This window comes from Heteronotia binoei, chromosome 3, assembly GCF_032191835.1.
Source record: "Heteronotia binoei isolate CCM8104 ecotype False Entrance Well chromosome 3, APGP_CSIRO_Hbin_v1, whole genome shotgun sequence".
In the NCBI taxonomy this organism is placed as follows: domain Eukaryota; kingdom Metazoa; phylum Chordata; class Lepidosauria; order Squamata; family Gekkonidae; genus Heteronotia; species Heteronotia binoei.
The window spans coordinates 131621098-131646869 of record NC_083225.1 but is presented as its reverse complement, the minus strand read 5'-3'; the positions used below and the strand labels follow the sequence as shown (position 1 = coordinate 131646869).

The 25772-nt window shown below is 43.2% G+C and overlaps 1 long non-coding RNA gene across 1 annotated transcript in view; it reads left to right on the top strand.

Annotated features, from left to right (window-relative positions):
- Positions 1 to 24313, top strand: part of LOC132568532 (uncharacterized) — a 78896-nt gene extending 54583 nt beyond the window's left edge. The window contains exons 2-3 of the long non-coding RNA XR_009555195.1: positions 18312 to 18433; positions 24190 to 24313. This is a non-coding gene — a long non-coding RNA (uncharacterized LOC132568532). The remainder of the gene's footprint in view (positions 1 to 18311; positions 18434 to 24189) is intronic.
- The last annotated feature ends 1459 nt before the right edge of the window (positions 24314 to 25772 follow it).

The window sequence follows — 25772 nt, the reverse complement described above, 5'->3', positions numbered from 1 at the left end:
TCAGAATATTTAAGGCTTTAAACATCAATGGCAGCACTTTGTCTTGAGTCTAGAAAGAAACTGGAAACCAGTGTGGATGATATAACACCCTCTGTTAATATTATCGCTCAAAGGGGACCCTAGTTGCTTCATTTTGGACTACCTGAAGTGTCCAAACTAATGCACCCCAGCCTTGAGCTTTTAGGTGGGGCTAGGAATTGCATGGTGTTTGCTATTTGCACCGCAAAGCTTGTTCAATCTTTAGGACTGTGGTATCTAAGTAAGATGTTTGGTTCCTGGTTTTAGAAAGCAAAATGAAATGTTGTGTTGCTAAATCTTCTGATGATTGTGTTGAACCTCTTTTTCAGTGTGTATGCCAGCTGTGGCTCTATGTGAGATAGATGATCGTAAACCAAGTGCTATAATTGAATTGTGGATGAGAAGCTAATGGGCAGAAAGCCTGTTTGAATTTGCTTGACTTTAAGAATGCTCTGAAATTATGACTCCAATTTTAGATTTTACATGTGCCTCCAGTTTTATTTGGGTGCTCAAGAGTAGGTTACATATTTGCAGACTTTACCTGTGATGAATAAATTTGTCCTCAGAATTGATGTCCTTTTTCCATGTTCTATTGCTGGGTTATTTCTTCTTATAACCATTGATCCCTCTAAGCTGCAAAGTCTTGTAAGCAAAAATTCTACTTTGTGAGCTACTGGCATTAAAGTTGTGAGCTACTGCATAAATTAGTGTGTTCTGAGGTCATCCTTCCTGAGCTAAGACAAAGATGTTTGAGCTAGAGGCTAAAAATCTATGAACTAGCTCACACTAACTCAGCTTAGAGGGAACACTGCTTATAACTACTTAATTACCTTGCAAAGCAATCTTAAAGGGAGGGGATTGAACTTGTCCCTTTGTTGGCATAACTGAGAGTTACACCGGTGTAAGGGCAGTTTACACTGGTACAGGGAAGTAGCCAGATTCTGTTTGGTGATTTTTAGGTCTTGGAAACTGTATTGTAATTAGATCATAATTTTAAATTGTTTTATCTGGTTGTTTATGCCTTGAATTTTTTTTCCATGTAAATGTGTTATATGATTGGTCAAATGACCGTAAAATAAAATCATTGTCGTCGTCGTCGTCATCATCATCATCATCATCATCACTGCAGGGCTCTGCACTGAGTCCCCACCAGTGCAGGAGTGCCACAGCTGCATGCCAGTGAAAAAATGGCACAAACCCTGTTGCTGGTGTAGATGTGGGCCTTTCAGGGGGTGTGGTAGCAGTCAGCTTCCAAAGGCTTTTCAGCATGGGAAGCCACCCCCCTCCCAAGCAGGTACAAAATTGCATCAGCAAAAATGGTGTTGTAGCCCACTGACAGCCATGGTAACATTAAATTCACTCCCTCCTCAACAGTGGCCATGCTCGCAGGACTCCAAGCTGCTCAGGTACTAAGTAAACAGCACACTCCCCCACTCTGGCCATGCCCATCCTTGGGACCCAGTTATGCTACCCACCGTACAAATGGTTCCAGGAGGTTGTCCCAAAATCCCAGAGATAGGGCATATGGCAAAGAATGCTGTTTTACAGCTCCCTGTCATGTGGACTTAGAGCGAATGCACATACTCCTCAGTGGTGGGCCCAACACAGACAGGGACTTAGCACTGCTAGGTGAGCATCCTGGGGGCGGGGGGGGATATACCAGAAGGAGAGCAAAGTCCACACTTTGTGGCTAACCTCTCCCAGATTTCAGCTTGCATCAAGCCCTCCATCAGGATCCCAAAGGGTAGCCGCATTTGAACAGGTAAGCAAGGCTCCCAATCAATGTTCCCTCTAAGCTGTGGAGTCTTGTGAGCAAAAATTCTACTTTGTGAGCTGCTGACAATAAAGTTGTGAGCGAGCCATTTGGCAACTGCATAAACTAGTTTGCTCTGGGGCCATCCTTCCTGAGCTAAGACAAAAATGTGTGAGTGGAGGCTAAAAAATTGTGAGCTAGCTCACACTAACTCAGCTTAGTGCAGGCCCGTAGCTAGGAGGAGGCCTGTGGGGGCACAGCCCCCTGACTGCTAGGCAGGGCCCCCCGACTTGGGGCCCCTAACCAGCCTCCAGTGCCTTGGCTGCGTCCTTCTCCATTCTGCCTTTGCTTCTGCTTTCTTAGGGGACGTGATCATACACAGTTGCTTCTGCTTGCTTAGGGGCCAGAAGAATTCTCTGACTCCTCAGCAAGCAGAAACAATGGGGCACTTTCAGCGCCCAGGGCTGAAAGTTAAGCTCCCTGTTGCTTCTGCTTCTTTAGGGGCTGAAAGAAATCTCTGATCCCTCAGAAAGCAGAAACAACGGGGCACTTTCAGCGCCCAGGACTGAAAGTTAAGCTCCCTGTTGCTTCTGCTTCCTTAGGGGCTGGAAGAAATCTCTGACCCCTCAGCAAGCAGAAACAACAGGGCATTTTCAGCGCCCAGGATTGAAAGTTAAGCTCTGCCTTGGACTGACGTTGGGCTAGAGGGTGCCTGCAAGAAGAGGCCGTTCTGGCCCTCAAGTGGGGCGGTGGGGGTAGGGAGCAGATGGCTGCATTGCAGGCTTTCTCTGCCAGACAGGGCAGGGTAGTATAGGCTGGCACACACAAGCAGAGATCCCAGCTGCAGTCTGGGGCTGGGGATCAGTGGAGAGGTGATGTTCGCCTGCAGGGTTTTTTGGCCTGGTCTTGCTGGCCACCCGAGTGAGGGTGGGAGCTGCGCTTGAGCAGCCTCAGCTTGCCCTCCGACAGGAAGAAAATCAAATTGGAGGTCTTGTAGCCCCAGAAGTCAGCTGTGACTTGGTGGCACCTTCCACACCTCTCCCCCCCGCCCCTTGTCCCGCCGGGCTTGCCTAGCTTGATCATGCTACAGGTAAGGGCAGGAGACCGTGTGGCATGTATCTAAACCTCTGAGTGGCTCCCCACCAGAACTGTTGGAAGAGGGGAGGAAAAGGAATCACCTTGGGGCAGCTGTGGGGAGGGAAGAGGCTGTATGGCAGCGAGCTGGCAGTTTTCCTCCTCAGCGGTGGTAGGAGAGAAGGCCATAGAGGTTGGGGCCACTATGTGCCCCCTGAAAAAAATCAGGGCCCCCTCAATTCTTCAAATCCTGGCTATGGGGCTGGCTTAGAGGGAACACTGCTCCCAATCCCCTATCCCCATACCTCCTCTGGGCCTCCCACTGGACATGATGTCTTTCCCTCCTGAACCTGGCAGCCATGGGGATGAGCAGTTGGTGTTGGTGAGCCAGGAGGGTTGAGTTAAGGACTCTCCGCTCCATCTGGTTATTAATTTCAGCACCTCTGAGTTGCTCCAGCTCCTGTATAAGGGCTGATCGTCAAAATCTTCTTCAAGATCTCTTTGGGTGGTGTCTAGCTGTGCCCCTAGCTCCACATTCAGATCCTGTATCTGGTGTTGTGCGGCCTCAAGTTGAGTGTTACAACTGGACCTTAGTGACTCCATCTCTAAATTCCTTATAATTAATTCCTTGTCTCTCCTATCTATTTCAGCCATGTGTTTCTCCTCCTTTATGGTCATCTCTCTATCTTTTCCCTCCTTTAGCACAGTCATCTCCTCATCTTTTTCCTCCTTCAGCACAGTCATCTCCTTCTCTATCTGGGTAAGCCTGGAACTTAATTCCTCATTTCGTGCAAGTATGCCTGCGATAAAGGAGGTGGCATCCTGGAGTGCAAGAAACATTTCCCAGGCGGCCAACTTCTGTCTATTCAACTGTCCAATTTTCCCTTTCTCACAAGACTTCTGGAAAGCTTCCCTAAAAGTCTTAAGAGGGTCGGGACTCTCGAAAGATCTGGCCTCCCAAGCATTCTTTTCTTGCTTTGCCATCTACTTTCCAAATTTATCTAGCTTTGGTTTCTGACTCATCTCTCCACACTTCAATAACGATCACTATATTCCAATCTACTCTACCCAGTTCACTCTCAAAACCTAAGATCTTATACCTTATACCTTTTAATCCAATAAACTACTCTACAAAGTCTCACTCTACGCTCTTTTCCGGCCCTGTGTCAGCTCCAGTGTGAGGGAGACAGTCCCAACAAAACTTCCCGCTGTTTTTCCACTCTATGTGTTTTCAGCAGGGGTTTTACAAAGCTTCCAGTTTTGCTCTAGACAATACTTTCCTTCTTATTTCTAAAGGAGGGTCCACCTTTTTCCAACCTCGTGTCAGCTCCAAGGGGAGAGCGAGAGAGGAAGGGGGGGGGGGTCTGGAAACAACTCTCAATCTACACCTTTCTGACTTGCATGTCAGCTCAGGTGCTGGAAAGAGGGGGGGGGGGAGGAAGAATCCCTGGGAGCAATCTAGCAACAATCTAACCTCGTATCCAACTAAAATCACACCGTTCCAACTTGCGCACCAGCTCAGGTGCGTGTTATGCAATTTCCAAACACTACTGAGAGCTTGGAAGGTTTTCCAGCTGGGAGGGGTACCAGTCTCCACAGTCCAGGGGAAAAATGTCTAACCCTAACAACACCAAAAAGAGGGCAAGATGCTCACTCTGGCCTCTGTGGGAGCGACCCTAGGAGGATTTAGTGCTATACTTCTTGCAAGATTTTCTTTTTCTTTTGCCTTTTTAAAAACTGTGAGCAGGGGAAAGGGAGGGCTCGAGTGCATTTTTAATAGTCTTTTATATATGCCTATGTATGTTGATGCAGGTTTTCCTAACCAGAGATCTTAGCCTGTTTCCTCCCACAAAAATAGCTGCGTTTAGAAGGCCTCGGGGGCAGCCAGGAACTTGGGGATCTTTAGTCACTTGCATTCGAACTATACTCACAGATTGGGGCAAACCACAATCCTTGTGGAATAGTCAGGGCATCTTGCTAAAGATCCTTGCAAGAGGTGAAAGGGGGTAGCCAACCCACAAGACAGATTTACTCAACTAGAGCCACTCACTCACACTCACATTAACACTGTTTTAATAGCAGTCTTTACGGCCAATTTCTGGAGCTATTCTCCTGAAAACCCTCCATCTACGTTCTGAGCGCTGAAAGACACATGTGCACTCGTGTAATCCAGACATTCAGGAAATGCCCACGTTCAATCACCAATTTGTTACAGGCAGTGCTTTTAAGTCTCTTATTTGATGGGGAAATTAGCCAAGAGACTTGGTAGAGCGCATTAGGAGTGAAGATCTTTGCTTTTAATAATACAGAGTTCAGGTTTTCAGCCAAGAATAGACCAAGCGATAGAGATTTGATAGTGTTTACTTAAGCTATGTATCAAGAGGATTTATACACACACACATATGTTGTACAAGCAAACAAAAGTCTAAGAAAAATAGAGGTTATCGATGGAGGAACTCAAGGGTCGTTGAAGCGGGTAATATTCACCTGATCCAGAAGAGGAGACGTCTGTCCAAAGGAAAAATACACGGAGAGGAAGGCGAACGACCAGCATAACGTGCCCTATAGACCCAATTACAGGAGTAACAGGTGGTACAGACTGTAAATGGCACCCTACAGAATGCACCCCAAGGTGGGTTTTTGACCCACACTTTATGGGGGTACGAGGATGGGGGTCGGTAGTTACCAAAGGGGCTTTGATGTTCCATTGATGGCTATCTAGAATCGCTGGGAAACTTCGCACATTTCGTTAGGATGATAAGCTTGGAGGGACTGCATAATTTGTTACCGGGTTTTGTCTAACACTCAAAAAAGGGATCAAAGACTTTAAAGGTAGGATCCATTAAGTTATGCATTTGATTGGATTTAGCAAGGTTGAGGTGATAGACTAGAGGAAGAGACAATTGGCGAGTTCCAGAAGATCAGAGTGAGAGTAATACTTACCCGCAGTTCCCATGTCATTATGCATCCCGTTTAGGCAGGGACGATGGAGGGGGAAATGTGTGAGATTGTGCTGAGATACAAACTGCAGGCGCCAACCAAACCAAACTCTCTACTGGGTCCACTCCACCTGCTTAGATGGAGGGTTGTCTTGGCCTGTATTTGGTCAGAGTACATTTTGGAATAGGAGACCCTTTCTCTTTATTTGCACTGGGGTTTATATCAGGCAGCGTCTCTCACTAACAGGCTCTATATGGGATCAAAGATAATGCAGAAATCATCAAGCTAAATAATAATTATTCTACCTCTTCTTGTTTTTTACCAAAAATGGCTCTCATCTCTCTACTGTATTTGAGATATTTGTAAAATGAAATCACATCCCTTTACAGCCTTGTTCTGTTTCCTTTCGTAATTTTCATGTGAAAATTAGTAGTTTGAATTGTTCACTTCTAGTGCCATGTTCTGTGTTATTCTTTGTGCTGGTAAATGAAAAAAAGGGGGAAAGCTGCAAACATGTTCACCAAGATCTTATTATTTTCTAAATATGCACACATACACTTGTTCTCTTTGCTCTCTGTCCTCTGTATTAAACTTATATATATCCTTTTAAAAGATTTTAAGGAATAAAGGCATAATTGATGGTCATGCAAACAGACTAGGATGGAAGAATGAAAAAAGGTAGAAAGCTGATAGTGATGCAGAGAGATCTATGAGGTACAGAAAAATCAAAGGGTTCCCAGACCCTCCAAATGGAGACAGGGGTTCCCTGTCGACAGCCCGACTGCCCAGCTGGCCAACAACTTACCACGCAAAAGATGGGAGGCTCTGCCAATGTGCAGTGATGCCCCACATCACTGTTCACGTAACTCAGAAATAATTGTAGAAAATTTAGCTTCTACTATAAAGTTTTTGCCTAAATAGCACAGCACTGCTTAATGTCCTGGAAGTGACAGTGTCACTTTCAGGTCATGTGGACAGTAATGTGGGCACATCACTGCATATCAGCAGTGCCTCCCTTCTGCTCCCAGTATAAAAAGATAAAGGTAGTTCCCTGTGCAAAGTAGCATGGAAAGCAGAGGGAAAATGAGGTAACAAAGAAAGTGGGCTTCAGGAAGACATGTGAGTTGGAATAATTTACAGAGGGTAGTACAGAGAGAAAGAAGGAAGTACCTGCTATGCCTCATGGAGACAGAAAAAAAAGTTAATAGCAAGAGTTAAATTAAGAAAACACCAAGTTAAAATTCTAACTAAAAACCCATATGAAAATGGCCCTCGGGACAATTTGATTTGAGTGTGTGCTTATTGTAAACAAAGATATATACCTCTTCCCGGAAGCTGTTGAATAGTCACTGAATTTAATAGTATGAAGTGGTTCTCCGAGGACAGTAGAACATACCTGAGAATATGATATTCCTAAAGGAAGAGGAAATTGAAGAGGCTTTCAGATGAACAACAGCCAAATTTTCTGGCCACAGAAAGGAAAGTGGTAACCTCCTTCACTTCCTTTGTGGCTTTAACCTAAGCCACAGCTTCTGCCTTTGGCTTAGGAGAATTTTCTATACATTCTGATAGTTGTCAGAACATTTAACCATGCAACAGAAGTATGAAGAGCTGTCTATGCAGCATAGCAAGACTAAGGAACGCATAGAAGAGTTGCAGAGGGAATTGGAGGATGCAGAGAGGCTGGCAAAGCACATAGCTCAGAAAAAGATCAATGTCTATGACGAGGTCAACCACGATAAGTGCAAAACTGAGAAGAAGAAACTGGAGGAAAAACTCGAAAGGCAAGCAGAGTTCATTGCAGATATAAAACCTAAACATATGTCATCTAAGGGTATAATGGAACTAATGTCAGAAGATGTGATCCCCCAAGACGCCCAGGCAACCTCTCCTCTCAATCCCGATTGGAAACCCAGGAGTTATGAGGCCCCCCAGTCTACTCACATGGAAAGCGGAGAGGAAGCAGGAGTGCCCTTAAGGCCAATTCACACTAAGATAGTGAACACACAAGTGGGACAAAGAAGAGTCACCACCCAGGAAATTACTGAATATGCCCCTTGGAAACCACATGAAGCTAAGGCTATAGCTGACTCCATGGGTGCCTTTAATAGAGAGAACGGTTTAGACTGGATGATAAAAGTAGCTATGGCCTACCCTATGGCTACAGGGGCAGACCTGACACAACTAGTGCGCATCTGCATAAACGGGGCTGATGCTACTACTTTTGATGTGGGGGTCAATGCCCATAATTTAACCACAAGGGACCAAGTAGACTGTCATTCCCTTAATGTGGCCTGGAATGGACGCCACAGCAATGTATTTCGAAGACAAGCAATGCCCCGGGGAAAGTCCAGAGAGCTACCTAGGTAGATAGAAAATGCTAGCCATTCTAGCCGATAGAATCCCGGCTGTAAATAGAGTGTATAATTTTGATCAGCCAGACTTTATGCAGCAATATATAGGAGACTGGATCAGGAAACCAGAGCTATGGGACATATCAGCACAATTTAATAATGTGGCTGAACCTCAACGAGAAAATTCGACACATGCACCTAAATCCGGCTGCAAACCCTCCCTCAGAATACAAGAGACTAAGCAGGCAGAGCTCATACAGGCTATAATATATGCCAACAACGGCCCACGTTCTAAGCCAAGGCATGAAAGAAATAGGGTCCATCCAGCCTGAGCAGAATGGAACAAGGATCAAAGAAAGAATAGAGGCTACCAGGACTTTAAATGAAACCACAAAGTAGGACCATCAGCCCCACATATGAGGCTGTATGATAAGAAGCCCACCTACATTCTCCTGGCAGCTGTGCAGGAATGGGAAAAGAAGCTCGGTATGCAGCGGGCCCATGCGAATGCTCCCGTGGCTGCCCTTACCACTTCTTCCCCTCCTCAGCAGCTGTACCCTGATTTAAGCCAGTATAAATAGGGGTGCCCCGTGTCCCATCCTCTTTCCACTGGAGTCATGGCACGTTTTAAGCCTGATGCCTGGGGAAGACCGATGGTACGAGTGGGCATAGGAACCCTGGGGAATATTCAAACCGCATATCTTCTAGTAGTCACCGGTGTTGCTTTAAATGTACTTCACCCAGATCTTGTTGTAACTGGGAACCCTGAGCCAAAACCAAAACGGGGCTATGAGAGTCTTATGCATCCTGCAACCTGTCACTGCCAGAGAAATGCTTCACCCCTTGCGAGAAGGTATGCTTAGCCCTAGTATGGAGTCTGGAACACTGGCAATTCATTATCGGGGGAGCAAAAGTTATAGTGCAGACCACACACACCCCGTTGAAGTATATTCTGCCTGGAAAAATTCAGAACGGGCAAGTCACTAACAGTAGGATTGCACAGTGGATGGTAGCCTTGGTAAGCAAAGGTGTAGATTTTCAAAAGGAGTCAAAAGAGCCGCCTCTACTTACGGTGTGATGATTGTAGAAGCAGAACACGAATGCCCTATACCTGAACTTAAAAGGAATACATGGCCTGCAATGTGGGGGGGGGGAATCCCTAGAGGAAGTGCTACTGCAGGATTTATCATGTTGGTTTTGCGACGGCTCCTCATTACATGTAGGAGGGAGACAGGATTTGGAGCGATTAGAACCTCGGATGAATATGAGCTTTCCAGCTCCGCACTTCCCCACTCCAGCCAAGCAGCGGAAATAGAGGCTCCCTGGAGGGTTCTTTTTTTTGAGCCCTTAAGAGATCTTCTTAGCAATATATACAGACTCAGAGTGGGTGGCCAAAGCCGCCACCATGTGGCTCCCCGGATGGCTTGAGAACGATGGAATGAATTCAGGTGGGAAACTGATACCGCACCCAGATAAATGGTACAATGTGGCCAGGTGTATTCTAGCCAGGACTGGCCAAACCTGGATTGCCCATGCCAATGGACATCAGAGGGACTCATCCCCTACCAGCCAATGGAACAATAGGGTAGATGAGTTAGCAAAGGCAGCCACTTATGCAGACCTGGACACAGAGGTAGTGGAAGAATTCTTCCCGGTTTGTGCAGTTACCACGAAAAGGCAAGCTTCCCAATTTTTCCTGTACCTGGCCATCTTTCAGGACAGAGACCCCATGATAAATCAGCTATCAGAGGCAGGGAAGGATTCCACTGGCTGGTATGTGATAGAGAAAAAGGAAGGCGTGTACTGGGCCATAGACAGTGAAGGGAATTCTCATTGGATAGTCCCTACTGAAACCCAGGGAGATTTGATCCAATTTGTCCATGAACAAGGCCACAAAGGCAAAGATGCCACCCTAGAAAGAGTAAGAGAAACTGGATGGTGGCCGGGCATGCGCAAGGATGTAGAACAATGGGTTAATAATTGCCTCTCCTGTGCTATGGTACGTGCAGACCCGGCTGGCACAAAAGCCCCTATTTAGCATCAAAGGATCGAAGGGCCGTGGGCTCGGATGCAAATTGATTTTATTGGCCCCCTTCCTAGCACCCCATGAGGGTACAAATACTGCCTGACTGTAATAGATCCATTTAGCAAATGGGTCGAGGCATTGTAAATTGTATTTTTAAGTTGTTTGGAAAGATTGAACAGTTCTGTCACCAGCCTAAGTTAAAGATGGAACTAGTGATCTCCGTGGTTTGCCGGCTCAGACCCAGGCTCTCCAAGGTTCCAAGCACAGAATCCCCTAGAACACAGATAGCACACTGTTCGATAGTCATTGTATCAGCCGCTGTTTGGAACATTGGTGACCCGCTAAAAATCATTGTGTCCATTGGAACAGACCATTTCCTCCCCCATGCTACTGAATTTCCTATCACACTGACAGATCCAAACGGGGAGAAGCACCCATTTGCCTCTGTAGAATGGAATCCGCTAAATTGGGCCGTGGAAAGTAAAGCGATGTCAAGGCAAAGCCCCCTTGATTGGATTGTTAATTTAAACAACACAAAATGCAGCAATACGACGAGAGATTTAAGGTTTATTATGCTTGGCACTCTCATTATTGATACCATCCATGTTGAGGGAAACTACTCCTTAGCACTAAGTGACCTGGCAACCTTAACCTTTAATCCATTAATAGATGAAGTAGGATCCCTTGGTACTCTCCAATATCCAGTGATAGGATCCCATGTTTTGAAACGTAATTGGCAAGAGACTGTCTTAATCAGAACACAAAAGTCAGCCAAAGTCAAAATTGACCTAAAAGGACTAGATACCTCGCTCCATCTTAAGCAATGCGCTCCCTATATTAAGTCTGGTGAGATGGGTGTGGAAAAATGGATATGTTACAGCTAAAAACAAAAACCAAGAAGTCAAAACGGGGTTTTGCAGACTGGGTAGCACCCATTGGAGTAGGTATGGCAGTCCTAGATGCAGCCAATCCGGAAGTATTGCCTAATACATTGTCACGATCTGCCTCAGACACATCCAAGCTAGGAGAGCCTATCACACAATCTATGCATTCTTTGGCTGGCGTACAACATGCTATTCATTCAATGTTAATTACTTGGGAGCAAATAATAGGAGGAGACTTTCACCTCTTTGCGGACAACCTTCTTTCCCTCCAGGAAAATGTCTCGTGGGCAATCGCTTGTACCCAAGCGCAAGCCCTTGACTCAGTGACCACCATGGGTGTAATTAGGCAAACCATGGACGGTCACATCCCCCGAGAAATTCGACACTTCTAAAGGCGCACATGACCCAGAGAGAAATGCAATTAGAAAACTGGTGGTCTTTAGAGAAAACTGTTTTTGATAGGGCTCTGCAGCAGCTGACTCTGTTGCTTACCTTTGTGGATGCCAGCGACATTTTTATTGCATATCCGGTTGTCCTTCTTGGTCTCCAAATGAACTTAGATACAGTACTCCACGCCCAGGATAGAAACAGATGGGCTAGAGATACCCCTTCTGGTTGGAAGACTGTTAATGTCCAAGGCTGGAGACATAAGAAAAAATTAGGATTTATATGTGAAGATGATGCATTCGAGGAGCACCATCCCTGCCTGAACCTGGGAATAAAGGTTTCAGGACAATGCCAATATGACTCCATGAATGAGTCCCAGAGCTTTGGTGTATGTGGGACAAGCGTGCATGTGCCGGAGGACGAGTTGCAATTATGCTATTATAAATTCTCTTTATGTGCAGCCCATGCTCCCCAAGATCAATCGATGTTTTTGAAATATTTCCACCATACACGGCTGCGACTTTAATTTTTCCACCTCAATATGGACAAAACAGAAAATGTCTTTGTCCCATTTATCAGTCTATTTCTCCCGTTTCCCTTGGTCTTGGTTTAGAACTCATTCGCAGCCTGCTCACTCATCCCCTCTTGAGTCAAGCATTGCAAGAGGTCAAAGAAGCGGGGGAAGAAGCCGCGCTCAATGTTTTGCATAATGGAGCCCGAATAGCGAAAATCTCCTCCGACATAATTTCTGATGCAAAACATTCTTGGTAGGAGGTATTTCTTGGGTGGAGCCCCACGGTCAGGGGCATTCTTAATGTTATGCTGCACCTCATTGTTGTAATTTTAATTTTTCAGATCGTGGTAGTGGTAGCATTGATTGCCGTAGTCTGCTGGGTTCATAAGCAAATCAAACACATTGAAAGCTTCTCATACTCCCCACCCCTGGAACTGCTGCAGACAAGGAATTGATACTGTGGGGAGAAATAACCCACCAGTTTCATTCCTCCCCTTTTCTTTTGTTTTATGTTCAGAGTCTTTTCTTTACTATATTGGGTGGTTGAGATCCCAACCTGAAGACTGTGTCATCGACAAAAATTGGGGTCATTGCAATAGACCCAGTGCAGTTTCTGTATTGTAGTGGCTTCACATTATAGAGACTATCATCTCTGACCTTCAAGTGGTCTATGTGGAAAACTTAGACTGCTCATATGCATGGCCACACACAGAAAAGGTCACTGGTTCAACAGGTATTCCTGCTTTCCTGTTGGGCAAGCCCAGGTCAGGATAGACTCACTGGAGGCTATGGCCCCAGATACTGAAACATCGCTGACACTCAGAGCCTACCTTGCAGGGACCTACTTTCATAATGGCATGTTAATGTAAGTCTGCCTAATGCTGCTGCCAGTCAATAATGAAACAGCACACCTTTGCATATTCAATATATATGTATTGTAACAGTACCTGATAATAAGGATCGCAGCCAGAATGAGCCTGGAATGTATTTCCCATAATGCCTTTAGACAACTGTTTTACATATGTACAACCCCTGTAAAAGACTGAGCATGCGCCGAAGAGATAACCCCCCCCCCAATGCTGAGGGATTGTGGGAGTAGGGTCAGGAAGCTCAGCCATGCAAGGGAACCTCCAACCCCCTCATGACGTCAAGAAAAGGGGACTGCACAAGACACATTTTTCTTTTAACAATTTGAAAGGAGGGGACTCCTGATGTCAGGGTCCCCTGGGAGCAAAGGGGGGGAGGAGAAGCCTTCCCTGGCCTGTTACTGGTTAGGATTTGGTCTGTTGGGGATTTGGAAGCCCCTGCTGAATTGAGACCCATGTGGGCCTCGATCAGTGGAGGGGAAAAGTGAAAGTATGCGAACTTGCACTGCTGAGACTCAGCCTTTTGGTTCATAACAGTTATGGGTATGTTGCACCAGCACCAGAAGAAGGTTGGGGGAATCTAGAGAACCTTGTAAAATTGGGGTTTAGGAATTGTGTTTTTCAATGAATAAGCTAGGGGTAAATTTCTTATGCCCTTTCAACAATGTAGCCATCATTCTCTAGTCCATTTTAGCATATTAGGGGTCTTTCACCCTATCAGAGTTTTCTCCCATGTCTGCGTATTGTTGCTGAGCAAAACTCCGTGCTGTTTGGGAAGGAGTGCAGCCCAGCTTTGCTGATAAGCCCTGCAGCCATACGAACTAGATTTCCCTTAAAGCTGTGTTTCATCTGAAAATGAGCTAACATTTGAGTGCCTTTATGCAGGGTTGTGATCGTCCTCTCTGGAGCCCAGGGATCTGTGTCCTCACTCCCCGTGAGGCCTTAATATTCTGTAAAGAGAGAGCAAATAGTCACCGGAGCGACCGTTCCCAAATCCCAGGAACTGAGCCTCTCACCCCAGTGCAAAGGCAATGTATTATAATAATAAAAAAAGAAAAGATGTTGCTGTGCCGACCGGTACAAAGAAGCGTGTAAAGAAGAACCGCGGGTATAGATAGAAAACTATGTTAGATAGACGAGTGTTGTTTTGTAACCTGGGTCAAAGGTAGACTGCCTGCCAGACTCGCCATGTATTTAGCTTTCATATATATGTATTGTATGCACATTTTACATGAATGATTTTGATGCTTCTGGTAGATTGATTTAGTAAGCACCCTTATATCTCTTGTATATAGCCTCATCCTGTCATATTGTACTTATGCAAAAGCAGTCAGATTCGCCATTATTATTCGAATATACCTTCTTATTAGTGCAGATCCAGAAGAGAAAGTGTCCCACAGCCCTCCATTTTGATTTGATATTTTTTGATTTGGTCTTAAGGAAGAAAGGAACTCTCAGAGAACTGGTGCCCCATTTTCTAGATGACACTCCCATTTCTGATACCTTTGCTGTCTTGTTCTCTATTGTCTGTGCCTCTTCTCTGAAAAGTGCAGTTCCCCAACGGCAGTGCCACCTGGCATCATGAATGTGCAGTCATCATATCCATAGATGAGCACAACCACAAAGGGGGGGTTGTTACTGAGAGGTGCTGCCTGATATAAACGGAATACCCCAGTGCAAATAAAGAGAAAGGGTCTCCTATTCTTGGTAAAAAAATGGAGTCTGACCAAATACAGGCCAAGACAACACTCCATCTAAGCAGGTGGAGTGGACCCAGTAGAGAGCTTGGTTTGGTTGGCGCCTGCAGTCTGTATCTCAGCACAATCTCACCCATTTCCCCCTCCATCGTCCCCGCCTAAACGGGATTCATAATGACATGGGAACTGCGGGTAAGTATTACTCTCACTCTGATCTTCTGGAACTCGCCTATTGTCTCTTCCTCTAGTCTATCACCTCAACTTTGCTAAATCCAATCAAATGCATAACTTGATGGATCCTACCTTTAAAGTCTTTGGTCGCTTTTTTGAGTGTTAGACAAAACCCGGTAACAAATTATGCAGTCCCTCCAAGCTTATCATCCTAGTGAAATGTGCGAAGTTTCCCAACATAGCGATTCTAGATAGCCATCAATGGAACATCAAAGCCCCTTTGGTAACTACCGACCCCCATCCTCATACCCTTATAAAGTGTGGGTCAAAAACCCACCTTGGGGTGCATTTTGTAGGGTGCTATTTACAGTCTGTACCACCTGTTACTCCTGTAATTGGGTCTATAGGCACATTATGCTGGTCGTTCGCGTTCCTCTCCGTGTATTTTTCCTTTGGACAGACATTTCCTCTTCTGGATCAGGTGAATATTACCCGCTTCAACAACCCTTCAGTTCCTCTATCGATAACCTCTATTTTTCTTAGACTCTTGTTTGCTTGTACAACATATGTGTGTATAAATCCTCTTGATACATAGCTTAAGTAAACACTATCAAATCTCTATCGCTTGGTCTATTCTTGGCTGAAAACCTGAACTCCGTATTATTGAAAGCAAAGATCTTCACTTCTAATTCGCTCTACTAAGTCTCTTGGCTAACTTCCCCATCAAATAAGAGACTTAAAAGCATTGCCTGTAACAGGCCGCAAGGCAGCTCACAACTATCATGAAAACAAAACATTTTAATATAAAAACATTAGCATAAAACCATCCATGGGACACAATAAAAGGATACATGGCACCTTCAGTCAGTCAGGACTGGAACAGGAATGTCTTCATCCACCCCAAGCCCTGTAAAGCTGGCAGCAGCTTCTTCTTGGGTGTGTGTGTGTGGAGGTCCATAACCCAGGGGCAGCAGCTGAAAAGGCCCTTTCTGGAATCTCCACCAATCTTACCTCAAGCAAGGCAGTTTCCTGCAGCTCCCTCTTAAATCTCAGTCATGAAATATAAATCAGCCCTTAACTTAAGGTTGATGTTCTGAGGAAGGTCTTTAACAATCAGGAGCAGAATATTCTAGAATAATTATCTTAGAACAGATACCAAAGCAAAACACCTAACTGATTTCCAGATGGATTTATAATGATTTTATTATAGCTCATTGGGTTCAGGAATTTTCTTTCCTGCCTGGGGCATAAGATACTGTTAGAGTCAGAAGACATTGCAGGCGTATGCATTGGTAGTTACAGACCCCACCAAACTGAAAGCAGCCCATCAGCCATGGATGGTAGCCCACCAACAGCTTGAGATCATTTTTTTCTCCTATGCCTATTTGGAACCACAAAGTGAGGAAGTCTGTCAAATGCCTGGCATTTACATGGATGGTAAGCTGCTTTTGGCTTGGTCAGTCACATTGTCCAAGATACCTAAATAAAATTCCCTTGGGAAGATTTCATTGGCTTAGCTCAATTGCCTGAGTTATCTGGAATTCTTTGTTCTGTAGTCAACTTTCTGCAGCTTGCCTGTTTGTGGACTGGGTGCCATGAATTGACTGTTGTGTGAATAAGAGTGCCTGGTGGTGGGGGGGGGGAAGGGAGACAATTTCTTTTGGAGCTTTCTTTTCTGTGAAAAGCATGAGAGTCCATATTTAAGAGCAGCAGAGAATTGAGATTGCCACTGAATAATTTGGACACTATGAGGATGTGTATTACTTCCTTCCTGATGTTTAGCCCAATTTTTGTTATTTTGTGTCTTCAGTTAGTCAGTGCATTGCAGTTTTTCTGGAATTTCCATCATGAAACCTGCTTTGGATTTAACAAATTTTTGTTTGTACTATGATTCCAGGTTTCAGTCCTCCTTCTGAGGTCTTCCTTCTCATTGCAGATTCTGCGTGGCTTTCAGATCCCAGGTTGTTTGCAGTTGGTTGACATGGTTTGCATCAGTTCAGGCTGCACCTAGCTGACTTGTTTGTTGATCTAGAGTGAATTCAGCTGGAAAGGCAACAGCACACTCTTTTGCTAATGGTTTCCCCTCATTTATGCTGTTTAAAATGAATCAGAGGCTTTCGTTGTGTATGTGCCTGAAATACTTGTTCCCTGTTTTGAGCTCCCTTGGATGTTCTGTATTTTTCCCTTTCTCTTATGGTCAGTTTCACATTGAGAAAAAAAATCATGGAAGATTGACACTAGCGTGCTGCTGGAGTCATGCTAGGAGGCTAGTGGAGGAATGTGGAATAGCTCCTAGGCGGAAGCAAACAATGAGCAATGCTCACTTTTAGTCCACTGGAATGTAAACTAGATACCTCAACCCAAACAATCAGAAGATTGCTGTGTGGTCATAAGCCTGGTATGTGACAGTGACTTCAGTTTGTACAAACTGCGCTCTCTGATCAGACTTCCCGAGGGAGGACTGTACATGAAAAGAGCATTTAAAAAGTGTTCCCCAAAGAGCCATTATGTGTTGTGGAGTCCTGAACTTTCCATTAACATCTCACCTTAAGCTCTAACCTTGACAGTGGGTCACAGTGGTTATTTCACTTACTAGGTGTGAAAATCAGATTTTGCCATATGAGGATTATTACTCTATCAGGTGTATTACATTATTTGTTGGTGCTTTATTTTCCTTAGAAAAGGCTTTCCTGGAAGCATATTATTGAAGATTGAAGTGTGATGAATCCATCCTTTTTGGCAGTGTTCTTCTTCTGCACGACATTGTTTGCTTTTATATGAGGAAAATATTTCTTAATTTATAATATACATTCCCCCACTTAGGGGGAATATTATATTATTATATTATTAGGGTACATAATGTTCTGCTTTTTCATATTACTGTGGAGTCTGTAGCAGGGCACAAACACCAGTGGGAGAATGGATACACTTAACCAGGGCCCAGAGGGTTTGAAGCTTGTAGGTACATTACGGTGATGCAGTCTATGACATTTCCAAAAAGAAAACAGATTTTGTTTTTTTAATACTTCATGACATTGTATATGTGTGTTGGAATGAGATAGGGGGGATCAAGTTTCAGAATTGTACTGGATTCAGAGAAAGGATGCTTTGGCTCTGGATCAGAATAGCTGTCTTTATATCCTATTTTAAGCAGCTTCTGTGTTGGTTCAGCTAGTTTTTTAAGATTGCCCTGTGAGTTGCTAACAACAGGGCTGCAGAAGAACTCAGAACATTTTAGAAATCAACATTTTTGCAGCCAAAAACAAATAAAAATGTCTAAACTCAACCATCACATTTCGGTGAATCATCTGGCCAGGCTTCATGTTTTCTTCTGCCAAAAGGAACGGAGTAGATGTCATTTTATCTTATGGTTTGGCAATAGACAATGGATTGTAAGGTGTTTTGGATGGCAGCTGGGAGCTAGTAGGTTGGTATACAAAGGTAGCATTCCTTTGAATATTAGATTCTGAGGGCAAACAGCAAGGGATGTTTATTAGCATAATGCCCCAATTTTTGTGAGCTTCCCTTATGTATGTGGCTACTGCTAGTAACAGGGTGCTGGGCAAAATGGTAAGACCCAACAAGACAATCCTAATGCTTTCTGTTGGCTTTCCCACCAGGCTAGAGAAAAGATGCTGGTTGATTGATTCTGCGGTTATCAAGCAAACTGACTGAGCTGAGATTTCAAGGGGAGACTCTTGGACTGAAATCAAGCTCTCAGATTACTGGACCACACTGCCTGTGACTAGGTATGATGATGTTCTTTTTTTTTTTTTAAGTTATGTTCAAAGGATTAGCTAGAAGTCTGAGAGGAATTTGTAGACCTCTGTAAAATGTGTGCCTTCAGAAATTTCTTCCTTCTTCCTGAAAAAGAAAAGTAAGAATGTAAGAGAAGCCATGTTGGGTCAGACCAGTGGTCCATCCAGTCCAATACTCTGTGTCATGCAGTGACCAAAAAACATGTGCAGAAAATGTAATGTCAAAGTATGTGTTAGATTCTCAAAAAAACAACAAAACCCACAACTGATGCCATCATCCTGCTCACAATTGGAGGAATGTCTGACAAAATTGCTTTATCTGCTTCACACATAGAGCTTGTAGAATCAATTGACTGTAGAGACTTTAGAGTTCTGCAGATAGACCCAGGAGACATCCTCATCAAGCAAAGTGTGCCATGCACTTTTAACTAGAAGTCTTAAATTATCACTGTTCCTTGAAGTGTTTCTCTCTATAAGTACTGATTCAGCACCACTGCACATTTTTGTTTGTTGGCAATATTCAGTCTTGCCAAAGATTCATCAAAATGATATTAATACAGATCTTTCCAGTTCCCATTACATTATATGATAGCTATTATCTAACTTCTTTCTCACTTTAAACAAATGTTTTGGTTTACTGTACATTGTGAAATCATTACATTGAAATGTCTGATTAACATGCGGTAATCTTGTCTTTTTCAATGCCTGCTAAATGGTCTTACTATTTCCTGGTTGATCCATAGACCAAGTTGTAAAGAGCTGTATAAGGTTGCTTAGTAGAACATTTAATTTTTTTTTTTTTTTGCTTTGGACCTCTGCCACATGTTTTGAAACCTTTCAGTTTCAAAAGCAGCTTCTGTGCATCATGGGAGCTGCTACAGTTTAAAGAAAACCATCTAAAGCCCCTTTGGACTCTCAAAATTAGTTTCATGGTTCTTTCAATCATGTTCAAGGCATTTAATGTAGCAATGGAAGAATCACAGATTGCCTACGGCCATCTAGTGAGTTGATGGTTGAGAATGGAATCAGGGACTTACTGGATCACAGCTCAAGACAGTTGGTTGCCATCCTATATGTGAAACATATTTGTTTTACACTGACAAGAACTTTTATAAAAAGAGAATGGTGAATGGAGCTGGTGATGGCAGTGACAGGGAGATTAGGATAGAGCAGACAGATGGGTTTGAGTGGATAAGCAAAGATAGGATATAACAGTGTTAGGGACACACCTATATTTTATCTGCTATACTTAATCTAGCCCTGAGGTTTACATGGTGAAGAAAGACCTACTAACCAAGCATTCCAAGATCTTTTATTCTGTTTTAAGATAAGGGAAAATAAGTCTGAAGACAATGTATTGTCTCTTCTAGCATGTAACACTATCTCTCCTTGATGAAATAGACTTCAACCTTTTCAAGGAACCTTACTCAGAAATTATAGAGAAATATTTAATTAGTTAAGTAAAAATTATGTCTTGTCTCTATTCAGAACAGCTTTTCTTATGCAAAAGTTAAATATCAACAGTAAAGAACAGTGAACCAAATTACCAAAGTACACCATTAGTAAAGCAACAGATACCCATTCAAGACAGCAGTAAACTGTGATCAGTATTAAACATCAGTTGCCAAATGTCCTTCTGAAGAGGATTGTTTTACATCTCTTGCTCAATAATGCCAAGAGAAGGAGCCTTATAGATGTCCTCTGGCAGGAGGGGTACTTGAAGAGCTTCTTCTTTGGGTGCAGAAAATTCAAGACACTGCCATTTCCAGTTAAATGCATCAGATTGTCTCGGTATAGGGAAAATTAATGTGTTCAGACTATCCCAAAGGATCTGAGCCAAAAACTGAGCTGAGGAGGTCTCAACCTGGTCTGCAAAAAAGACTTTCAGGAGCAACCAGGGCTTTTTTTGAGCAGGAACGCACAGGAACACAGTTTCAGCTGATTTGGCATCAGGGGGTGTGGCCTAATATGCAAATTAGTCCCTGCTGGGCTTGTTCTACAAATAAAGCCCTCTGCAAAACAATGGTGACATAAAGGGTGTGTGGCCTATTATGCAAATGAGTCCCTGCTGGGCTCTTTCTACCCCCCAAAAAATCCCTTGGAGCAACTGTCCATTATTATCTATTCTTTAGCGAGTTTTTTAAAAAAGTCTTTTCAGAGCAAACTGTTGTCTTTCTTGAATAAACCTTTTCCAATCTCTTCTCAATTCCTTTGACATCAAAATATGTATGATATTGTGTTAATTTTGGTTTCAGGTCATCACACCAGTTGTAATAGGTGGCTAATTCCGTCATCGACTTCTTTAAAGAATTTCTATGACTGTTGATTATTCCAGTTGGGTGTAGTGGTTAAGTGTGCAGACTCTTATCTGGGAGAACCAGGTTTGATTCCCCACTCCTTCACTTACAGCTGCTAGAATAGCCTTGGGTTAGCCATAGCTATCGCAGGAGTTGTCCTTGAAAGGGCAGCTGCTGTGAGAGCCCTCTCAGCCCCACCCACCTTACAGGGTGTCTGTTGTGGGGGGAGAAGGTATAGAAGATTGTAAGCTGCTCTGAGTCTCTGATGCAGAGAGAAGGGCAGAGTATAAATTTACAGTCTTCTTCTTCTTCTATTGGGCACTAGCAGTGCCATTCTAAGCAAAGCTATACACTTCTAAGTCTATTGGGTGTTACATTTGAACATATGAAGCCACCTTATACTGAATCAGACCCGACCCTTGGTCCATCAAAGTCACTATTGTCTACTCAGACTGGCACCGGCTCTCCAGGGTCTCAAGCTGAGGTTTTTCACACTTATTTACCTGGACACTTTTTAGATGGAGATGCCGGGGATTGAACCTGGGACCTTCTGCTTACCAAGCAGATGCTCTACCACCAAGCCACCATCCCTCCCCTAATCACAGAATGAAAAGGGAATGAAAATCACAGAATGAAAAGGGAATGAAAATCACAAAATGAAAAGGGAAAACAAGGGTGTATTCCAGATACTCTCTCTTCATAGTTTTAAAATTATGTATTTGTTTAGAATCAGTTTGTTGGTGTGTTTTTATTTAATTGATGTATATTAACTTTAATGTCATTATGCAGTCACTATTAGTCACCCTTTGTATTGTTCTAGAATTCTTAACAGCATGCTTGCAATTAATAGTTTGCTTGAAAGAAGGTTAAATGGTAGTATTTTGAAAGGTTGAGGCCATAATGAAGATGAGATTTTCATTTTATATCCGTCTCTCATTTGTGATCCTAGTGGATATTGGCAAGAAATTAAATTCTTCACAAGACAGAGAAGCTGAAAGTTTCACAGTATAGAGGTTCATCAAACAGCTGCTTGCATAAGCATTGTAGATACCAAAAAGAAAAGTAGATGCCTGGATTCAGCAGTGACTGCAGTTAGTTTGACATTTAACAACTAGGATTAACTTCCTGAATTAAAAAATGTCAGCCTTGGACAACCTATTGTAGTCTGGAAAAAACTGGACAATAAAAATCTGACATTTTGTGCTTAGTCTCTACTCAACAGTACATGTTCAGAGTTCCTATATTGTGTATATTGTGTACTGAACATAAAAGCAATTGGATAACATTATTTAGTTTAATCTAGTATGGGGTTTTACCATGGAATATGTAGTTCTTCTAAAGTCAGTGGGTTTGGGCATTCTTATACAAGAAGCAAGGTGCATTCTCTAGTTATCTAGAATGCAGAAAACATACCAAACACGTCATCCCAAGAATTAAAGCCACTCTTAAAAGTAAGGAAAATGCTATGAACAAAATAAAGGGTGAAAAATGGCCTTTAGGAAAAGTAGGCCTTGAAACATGGGATCAAGGATCTAACAAACTGTTTAGGATCGTGCAAAGGGCTTGAGCAAACCAAAGGGGTCCTTGAAAAACAAACTTACATCTCATATCGCAAACTACTTTGAAACTAACTTCAGTTTCCAAAGCAGTTTGCCATATAACATGGGTTGCTGTTCAAGAATAAAGCCAAGACTGGAATCCTATACTCTATGCACATGGAACACAGATTGTGGAGTAACTGTTTTCCCTAATAGGTAAATCCACAAATGTAGGTATAGGGGGGCAACCTGTGGGCAAATGGATAGTGGGGAGTGGTTCTGAGTTGTGTAGAAAGGAAGGTCACCTGGGTGGTGACTCCCCAAAAACCTGTACAGATACCAAGTACTGCTGTGTGTTTGTGTACATATGCATGCTCTTTCAGGCATGCTCTTTTAGGAAAGGAACCAGAAGCTATTTGGAATTCTCCATATGCATCTGGGGTATGCGTAGCACGATGGGATGGTGGGGAGTGGGCAAGATGATTGGCATTTGAAAGCTGATAATTAACAGTGAGGCTTATTGGTTATCATATTGTACAATCTCTGGCGTACACGTATCTTCTCTCAGCCCTTTACTTTGGGATTTGGGAAACTGTCATCAGGTATCATACTTGACATATGCAACGTGCGTGTTTCTCTGAGGCCTGGCTCCACATAGAGTAACTTCTGTCATTTATGGCAATTCTGTAAGGAGCTGGGAGGAGAGAAGGGCAAATCCTGGCTGTAAGTCCCAGGAGACAAGTAACCCTTCTCGAGTATTTCTATTATCAGTCTTCTTACTGTGTAATGAGGATGTAATTCTCTGGAGTAGGAATCCTTTATATGTCTGTCTCACTTTTCGTTCACTTTACACACACCAGAATTAATACAGCATCTAGACAAACTGGTAACCAGGTAAGAGACCGCTCATCCATAGGGGGTGATGATGTGTCACTCCTACATTCTGTTATCCCTTTTGTATATACTCATGAACAAAAACAAGGAAAGCACTATTGTAATGATTCACTCTCTTACTGTTCCCTTCCTGGTCACTTATCTTGTGAGTGCTGGCTAAGGAAAAGGTACCAATTTGGAAATGCAAGAGGCAAGCAGAGGCTGGATACCCAGTTTTAGCCATTCATGCAAAATAGTTGAATGCCAAGACAATAAAGTGTATCTTTTCACACTGCAGGTAGAAGGGCTGTATTTTTGAATGCTCTTTCTGTGTCAAAGAAAGAGAAGTCTTACTTGTAGTAAGTACTCTAATACACCATAGAGGAAATTCAGTGCAGCTGTCTTCTCGATGTGGTTGTCTAGTACACACATTAAACTTCTCACATGGGTGAGCACTGAAAAATATTACCTCTCTTCCACTGTCTGAAGTAATTTAGTGCAGAACTCTATTACCTCTGCTTATACTCTTTTTACATACATGTAAAGTGTAGATTAGCGCTAAGCAGAAATGTTTCTGTGTTTCCTTTCTTGCTTTTTCTTTTCTGCTTTTCTGGTGAGGAGGTATGAAAATATGTATAGCTTTGTCTGTGCTTACATAGATCTTCAAATTTCCTTCCCTCCTAAGAAGTGCAGGAAAATTTATTTCTGAGTTATATCATAGGGTGGAGTAGAATTGCTTCTAAATTTCTGTGTACTGGGAAGAGCTTTGGATGCGGTGGCACATTGAATCTATGCTGGTTTAACTATACCCATCATGACCCAATGGAAGCAATTACCTTTAAAAAAAATTAAAGAATATATTCATCTCATAATCCTTACAGGTAGCCTTTGTCAAGTCTAGGCAGTAATACCTTAGAGTTTTGCATGCATTAGTGGCAAGCATTTTATCATATATTTAGGGGTGAGCTACCTTTCAGCTATATTAGCAATCGTTGAAATGTCATTCTATTCCTGAAAAACTGTTTTGTTTGCTTGAAAGGCTTCAAGATGCAAACTCAACCCCTTCTGCTTCTGATGCATCTTTGCTTGGACCTCAACCAAAAGAATCAATATGCAGAGTGACGTATTGCTAAATAGTGACTGGGTATTACTAGGTTTGATGGTACAATGGCATTATTTCATTTACCAGACTTATTGGGAAAAAAATGGAGTGCGATATAAGTCTGCAGTGGCTGTGGTTCATTGTAATATATAGATTGGAGTTTATTCTCACACCAGGGATTGCCACCAGACTGCCAGGCTTTACACATTTTGCTGTAAGCCCTTCTTTGCCTTTTGGACATTATATCCATTTACTCTGCAATAGTTTGGCCTGGGCTAGCTTATGAAGCAGTTTGTGGTAGCACGCTGACTACAACCATTCCTTTAAACAAATTAAGAATGATCTTACAAAGGATCTGATTGCATTTGTTATACACTAGGTACAACAGGTGCTGACATGGATGGCCCAGGATTGCTGCTAAAATAGCCTTGAGTCAGCCATAGCTCTCTCAGAGCTCCTTGAAATGGCAGCTTCTGTGAGAGTTCTCTTAGCCCCACCTACCTCACATGGTGTCTGTTGTGGGGGAGGAAAATAAAGGAGATTGTAAGCCGCTCTGAGACTCAGAGTGAGGGGCGGAATATAAATCCAATGTTGTCATCTTCTTCCTCCTCCTCTTCCTCCTTCTCTTCTTCTTCTTGATCTTCCTCCTCCTCCTCACCAGATCGCAGTAGTTTAAGTAGGGTCAGCTTTGGTTGGTACTTGGATGGAAGATGAGGGTTGCTATACAGAGGCAGGCAATGGCAAACCGCCTCTGTTTGTCTCTTGCCTTAAAAACCTATAGGGTCACCATAATTTGACTGCGACTTGATGGCATTTTCCACCACCACCAGATGCAACAGACATGTTCATTTACTGAACAGGTTGTCATGGGTGGGATGGAAGGAAATCTGTGTATTAACAATCTATGCTCATGTGTGTACATTGACACAAATGTATGCTAAAGTCAGAATGTGTCAATCCTTCCTTTCCAAATATTTAACTTCTAAATTTGAGGAGGGGCTGAAACCTGAGCAACTGTAGTACATATATGTTCATGCAATTTGTTTTTAAAAGCAGCCCCAAAATCCCTGCCAGTGGCAAAAAGGTAAAAACAGGGAAAGTTAGCTTAACAAAGTCAAGTGTTCGTTACACTTTCATCCCTTTTTCCATTATGGAACCCAAAGCAGCACATGAGGGGTTAAGAAGATCTCTGATCCAGGCACTGACAAGACCCAAGCCTGCTTAGCTTCACTAAGACTGCAATCACACACACTAAATATGCAATTTCAATCCACTTTCAATGCACTTTCCAACTGGATTTTACCAGTTCACTACAAAATATTTGCAGCTATTCTGACATCACGCCTGAAAAAAATTCTATCAAAAGTTATAAGAAGAAGAAGAAGATATTGGATTTATATCCCGCCCTCCACTCCAAAGAGTCTCAGAGCGGCTCACAATCTCCTTTACCTTCCTCCTCCACAACAGACACCCTGTGAGGTGGGTGGGGCTGGAGAGGGCTCTCACAGCAGCTGCCCTTT